Raw genomic sequence first — 6,974 nt, forward strand, 5'->3', positions numbered from 1 at the left:
GGATGACAGTCTCTACTCCAGCACAGACCCAGCGCTGGGCGGGAGGGGCTGGAGGTGGCAGCAGGGGACCGGGAACAAGCCTGTCTGGTCCGCATCTTGAACATAGCACTGGGGTCACCCACAGCGCAGCCCTGCCAGCAAGGGACTGTCACCGCCGTCGTTACTGTGTGCTGGGCCTGAGAGGGCGCTGGGAGCGCAGCAGCCAGCAGGCAGGCAAACCCCCCTGCTCTTGGGGGCTTCCAGGAGGAGGTGTAAAATAAACAAGCGTACTGGGAATAGGAACCTTCGGGAAACGTGAAGCAGGGGGTGCAAGATTCAGCGGGGAGGGAGAAGTGTGGGGGGGAGAGGATGATGAGCATTTGAACCCCACCTCAGCCAGGGCTGTATGAGTCCAGAGCTGGAGAAACAGGGAGCCACGTGAGTGCAGAGGGAGAGCATCTCGTGGCGTATCACTGAGCCAGCATCCCGCTCGGTCTCTTGATTCCAGAACCTATGGATGTTCCGGGCCTGGAGGCACCCATGGCGAGGTGGTGAGGGGTACACGAAGCTCCTGACCTGGATGCCTTCTCGGAGCCAGGAGGGCTTTGCCACTGACAGCAGCTGGACCACCAACAGCCCAGGGCCACTGTGTGGGGGGTGGCCTCGGCACCACACAGGGACCGAGGGGGCCCGGCCCCTTGGGGGTCTGTGATCCTGGACCCTCCCAGCTGGAAGGAACCTCAGAAGTGTGTCACCCCGCTGTGATTCATCCAACTGTAGATTCGGCAAACACGTGTGGATAAGCCCCATGCGGGCGGGGATGGGGATCCAGAGGGGCCCCAGTGCCAGGAACAGTGGCTGGAGGGGACAAGGATGTCCTCTGCAGCTTCCCTGGGCCTCTAGAGGCTCGGGCTGAATTCAAACATCCCTCCTGCCGCTGCCACCGTGATGCTTGAGAGTCAGCCTCAGCCACTGACCCCTGGCTGTGTGACCTTGGGCAGGTGGCTTTGGCTCTCTGGGCTTGCTTCTTCATCTGTAAAACACAGATAATAATGGTACCTTACCCCGCTGCGGTACTGTAAGAGTCATGCAGTTTCTCTGTGTGTGTGTGTGTGTGTGTGTGTGTAAGAGCTGATGACATCCGGTGAGCTCTGCAGGTTCGGGTTTGATGAGCCATCTGTATGCTTTTCTCACTGCCTTTTCCTGGGCCTCTGTTTCCCCATATGACAATGAGGGAAAGATGAAGGGAATCGAATTTGGTCCCCAAGGTGTATGATGGTCTGTTCCTTCCCTCCACCTCTGACGGCCCCCACGGCTCCCTCCAGCTCAGCCTTCTCCCTTCTTGGATTCCTTGCAGGTTCTGGAATGCACCACGCACCCGCCGCCCTCCAGGCCTTTGTACTTGCCGTGCCCTCTACCCGGCGTTTCTTCCTCTCACTTCCCATTTGCTTGGCTCCGCCTCATCTTCCCTTCCCATCCTCTTCACTAGTGAACTTAATTTTTTAGAAATTTATTTTATTTATTTATTCATGACAGACACACACACAGAGAGAGAGAGGCAGAGACACAGGCAGAGAGAAGCAGGCTCCATGCAGGGAGCCCGACTCAGGACTCGATCCCAGGTCTCCAGGATCACACCCTGGCCAAAGGCAGCGCTAAACCACTGGGCCACCGGGGCTGCCCAGTGAACTTAATTTTTTAAGGCTCTGTTAGGTTTACAGAAAACACGAATAGAAAGTATACAGAGTTCCCATGTACCCCGCCACATAGTTTCCCCCGGCATTATATGATTCATTTTTTAACTTGATGAGCCAATGTTGATGCATCGTCATTAGCTAAAATCCACAGTTTATACAAGGGTTCACTCTCGATGTAGTACCTTGTATGCATTTTGACAAATACACACCATGTATCCACTCTTACACTATCATACAGAATCGTTTTGCTGCCCTTAAAGTCCCCTGGGCTCCACCTCTCCATCCCTCTCTCCCCCCTAACCCCTGGTTCAGGTCCACGATTTTGCCTTTTCCAGAATCTCTATCGTAGCACATACAGTAGGTAGCTCCAGACTCGCTCCTTTCACTTAGCGATGTGCGTTTTAAGATTCCTCTATGTCTCTTGTGGCTTGAGAGCTTGTTTCTTTTTTAATGCTGAATAATATTCTGTGGTATGGATGAGCTCAGTTTATCCATTCACTTATTGAGGGATATCTTGGCTGCTTTTGGTGTTTGGCCATATAGTTGCCAGACTGAATATATATTGAGTATGGCTGCTGTAAACATTCATGTGTAGGGTTTTTCATGGACATGTTTTCAAATTCATTGGGTATACCCAGGGCTACAACTGATGGATCGTAGGCGAGGACTGGGTTTAGACCACCAAACTGCCCTCCGAAGTAGTAGTACCATTTGTATTCCCACCAGTGGTGAATGAACAGACGTTGTCACTGCTCCGCACCTTCGCCAGCATTTGGTGTTGTCGGTTTTTTGTATTTTAGCCGTTCTAATAGGTGTGCGGTGGTATCTCATTGATGTTTTTAATTTGCATCTCCTGATGACGTGGGATGTGGAGCATCTTTTCATTTGCTTGTTTGCCATCTGCATATCTTCACCAGTGAGGGGTCTGTTCAGATTTTTGGCCGGGATTTTAACTGTTTGTTTTCTTACAGAGTTGTTTTTTTTTTTTTTTTTTTTTTTTTTTTATGATAGTCACAGAGAGAGAGAGAGAGAGAGGCAGAGACATAGGCAGAGGGAGAAGCAGGCTCCATGCACCGGGAGCCCGATGTCGGATTCGATCCCGGGTCTCCAGGATCGCGCCCTGGGCCAAAGGCAAGCGCCAAACGGCTGCGCCACCCAGGGATCCCTCTTACAGAGTTTTAAGAGTTGTTTGTATATGTCGGACACCAGTCCTTTACCAGATTGGTGATTCGCAAAGATTTTCTCCTAGTCTGTGGCTTGTTTTTTGAGTCTCTAACAGCGCCTTTTGTAGAGCACAAGTTTTTCAATTTAAGGAAGGCCATTATATCACATTTTCCCTTTAGGATTGTACTTTGGTCTTGTATCTAAAAAATCACCAACCCCAAGGACATCCTGATTTTCCCCTATGTTATCATCTAGAAGGTTTATAGTTTTGCATTTTACGCTTCAATGAATGAGTTTAAAAAAAAATTTTTTTTTTGACATGTGAATACCTAGTGGTTCCAGGACTATTTGTTGAAAAGGCCATCCGAGCTCATCTGTGCATTTCAGGGTGAGCGTGGGCTCCGCTGACCCCACCCACGACAGCCCTCCCCACGCTGTGTAGTTCCTTTTCTCGGATTCCATTTTTTGTTTGTTGTGTAGCACTTTGGTTCACTGGTGGTCATTATTTTATCCACCCGGTTGTGCTTTTTTTCCCCCTGTCATGCCCATAAGTAGTGTGTGAACTGCAGGGAAGGTGGGAACCAGGTCTGGATCCTGGCCCAGCCTAGCACACAGTAGGCACTCAATAAACATTCAGTGGGTGGTTGAACAAGCAGACAAATGGATAGATCTCCTGCAGCTCCTCAGAGGAACTTCTGTGGGTGGCTCTGTGATTCTTTGTCCTGTCCACAATTTCTCCTCCTCCTCCCAGCTTTAAGTAACCTTCCTTGTCACCATAGCTAATGGTTTGAACACGTCCCCAAGAATATGTCCGAGTCCTCACCACTGGTGCATGTGAATGTGACCTTATTTGGAAAGAGGGTCTTTGCAGATGTGATGAAGGGCCTTGAGGTGAGGTTATCCTAGGTTAGCATGGGCCCTACATCTAATGATCAGTGTCCTTTTCTTTTTTTCTTAAAGATTTTATTTATTTATTCACGAGAGACACAGAGAGAGGCAGACACACAGACACAGAGAGAAACAGGCTCCCTGCAGGGAACCCGATGTGACACTGGGTCCCAGGACCTTGGGATCACATCTGAGCAGACACTCAATTACTGAGCCACCCAGTGGCCCCGATCAGTCTCCTTATTGGAGAAAGGACACAGAGTCACAAGCACAGAGATGACCCTGGGAAGATGGGGTCAGAAATCAGAGCAATGTAGTCACAAGCCAAGGAACACCAAAGACTGCTTGGAACCCCCAGAAGCCAGGAGAGAGGTCTGGGACTGATTCTTCCTCAGAGCTTCATCAGAAGGAACCCACCCTGTCAACACCTTAATTTCAGACTTCTGGGCCCCAGAACTGTGAGAGAATACATATCTGTTGTGTTAAACCACCCAGTTTGTACCATTTTTTTTTTTTTTTTTTGCAGCAGCCCCAGGAAACTCATACATCATGGTAACCAGCTGTTCTCCCTCCTGGCTTCCTCTCCAGACAGGGAGCCCCCCAAAGGCAGGGGCCTCCCTTGATTCATCTCTGTGTCTCCGGGGCCCAGCTGTGGACCTGGTGTTGAAACAAACGTGACGTGAGGATGCGGGCCACCCACCGAGGACCTCCCAGGGCAGCGTGAGAGACTTGGGCAGAGCACCTGGAGAACAGAACCAGTGCTCAGAGCCACCAGTGAATGGGAAGAATGTGGACTTCAGTTGCCACTTTACCTGCGTGACCTTGGGCGTGTCACTTGACCTCTCTGAGCCCCCGGTTTCTTTGTGAGGCAGGAGAGATGGCGTTGTGTCAATACTCAAAAGACTATCTGCTGCCTGGTTATGAGCAAGAGTGAGTGAACCAGATAGGGGATCCCAGGCCAAGGGAGAAGCCTGGCACTGGGAGGGCGGGTTCAGAGCATGGCACCTCTCATGCTGTGCTCCTGTCACTCTGCTATCCAGGCCGTGCATACCCGTGTGAGTGTGTCCTGGCGGCGTCTTGGGTACGAGCCAGGTCCCCAGTACTGCCTCTTCCCAGCTGGGTGACTTACCAATGGCAGAGCTTCACAGACTCTGGGCAGCCTGTCCCATCAGCTGCTAAGTGGGAGAGAACCAGGTGCATCTACGAAGGTTACATGATCAGCAAGTGACCTGATAGTGTTGAGGCACAAGTGTATGACCGCCCTTCTCCCTAAGTGTCACAGGTAAGTTCCAAAAGAGTAGGGACTGGCTCTGGGTCTGTACCTTGCTGTCCTGCTCACAGTGGTGAACTTTATGCTTCTTGATGGCAATGCCCTCACTTTCATGTCACTCCCAAGGCCTCCCATCCTCTCCTAACAAGTCAATATTTATAGTCTAAGCCGGGGCAGGAGGCAGATCATGTCCCTCCAGTCACTTGATACTATTTTGACCCTGCGCTGGCACAGGTTCTGAGACTGTACCGAGGCTCAGTGCTGGGAAACGGTGCTGCGATTGATTGGTGATGTCTGTGACTGTGAGAGGTTTGTAGGATTGGTTCATGTGCTGCTTTGCATTTACCAGCTCCTGTCACCTATCTTTAAGGGCTCACGAAGCTCGCAAATCAGAAAGGTTTTTTTCTGAGCAGCTAATAAATATCAAGCTCCCTCTCTATGCTCCACTGGACATGGAGAGGAAACTAAGGAAGTACATAGCACCTTTCTGCCCACAGAGAGCTTACAGTCTCCTTTAACTGGGTCCTGACCATTTCTACTATCCTTCACTTCTTTCTGCTTTTCTTCTAGTGTCTAGACTGCCTCTCCCTTTACCAGCTGTTCTGCCCCAAATAGCTATTGTGTGCACTTGGCCCAACTCCCAAGAGCAAGCACTTAGGAATTCTACAGAAAATACGTCACCTAAAATACAGCTGAGCTTCCAAGACAAGTTATGAATGCTGTAGAGGAATTATAGTTGCATGACAGCAGCAACTGGACAATGACTCCCAGCTGGGGTGATTAGGGTGTTTCTGCCTAGGTTTGCGCAAGCTTTCTGTGGCCCGTTGCCAAACTCCGCTCCCCATGTTGCAAAGATGTTTGGCAGCTCGGCATTTCTCCGGGATGGGAAGTAATGTGGGCAAGGACGCCCTGCAAGTGGGTTTCATATCGTGGGTCACCACCTTGCTGTTGCCGGGCTCAGAGCAGAAGCCCCACGAGAAGGGGCACTTCCCAGTTTGCCTCACTGTCTCTGGGACTCTCTTGATTCTTTTTTTTTTTTTCAATAATAAATTTATTTTTTATTGGTGTTCAATTTGCCAACATACAGAATAACACCCAGTGCTCATCCTGTCAAGTGCCCACCTCAGTGCCCACCACCCAGTCACCCCAACCCCCCACCCACCTCCCCTTCCACCACCCCTAGTTCGTTTCCCAGAGTTGACTCTCTTGATTCTTAGGAATAATTAAGTAGTGGTATGTGGGGGAAGCTGCTGAGTTCCATTTGGTTGGTGACCAGTGGATTCCTGTGAGAATCCCCCATCACCTACCTCCTCACCAGCCAGGCCACGATGGCCTTAGTCTCATTGATACAGAGGACAGAAAAGGAGGAGGGAGCAATGTATTAAGCACCTGCTGTATGCCAAGACGTACATCAAAGAATTGCATGTGTTTTTTTGTTTAAGCCTCAAGCAGATCTGTTTAGCATGGTGAGTGATAGATGGGAAGGGGGGGGCAGGCTCATCCAGATCCTGGCCCTGGCACCTGCAGCTTGGAATGAATGGCTTTCTCTTGTTGGAACGTAGTCCCTCATCCATCAAAGGAACATGAGAATGCCTCATGATGTGTCGATGAAGATAAGAGACACCACATATAAAGGGCTTTTCCTGGAAGAGGCCTTCCAGTTCTGGTAGCTGCGTTTAGTGGCCTAAATCAAGGGCTGGCACAACCTGGCTTGCAGCTTTAAAAAATAAATAAATAAATAAAAATATATATCAAAACATCAAAAGTATTATTCTTTATATTTTATGTATATTCCAATGTTAATTATATGTATGTATATATGTGTATATAATTTTTTTATTGAGGTGAAGTTCACAGAATATAAAATTAACTTTTTTAAAAAGATTTTTATTTATTTGAGGGAGAGCGAGAGAATCTGAAGCGGACTGCACTGAGCACAGAGCCCGAAGTAGGGTTCGATCTCACAACGCTGAGAT

The 6,974-nt window shown here is 49.5% G+C and overlaps 1 long non-coding RNA gene across 1 annotated transcript; it reads left to right on the forward strand.

Annotated features, from left to right (window-relative positions):
- The first annotated feature begins 383 nt into the window (after positions 1-383).
- Positions 384-6,757, forward strand: LOC140593956 (uncharacterized). The gene is made up of 3 exons (XR_011994456.1): positions 384-725; positions 4,255-5,010; positions 5,569-6,757. It is a non-coding gene; the product is annotated as an uncharacterized lncRNA (long non-coding RNA).
- The last annotated feature ends 217 nt before the right edge of the window (positions 6,758-6,974 follow it).

Source organism: Vulpes vulpes, chromosome 9 (genome assembly GCF_048418805.1).
Source record: "Vulpes vulpes isolate BD-2025 chromosome 9, VulVul3, whole genome shotgun sequence".
In the NCBI taxonomy this organism is placed as follows: Eukaryota; Metazoa; Chordata; class Mammalia; order Carnivora; family Canidae; genus Vulpes; species Vulpes vulpes.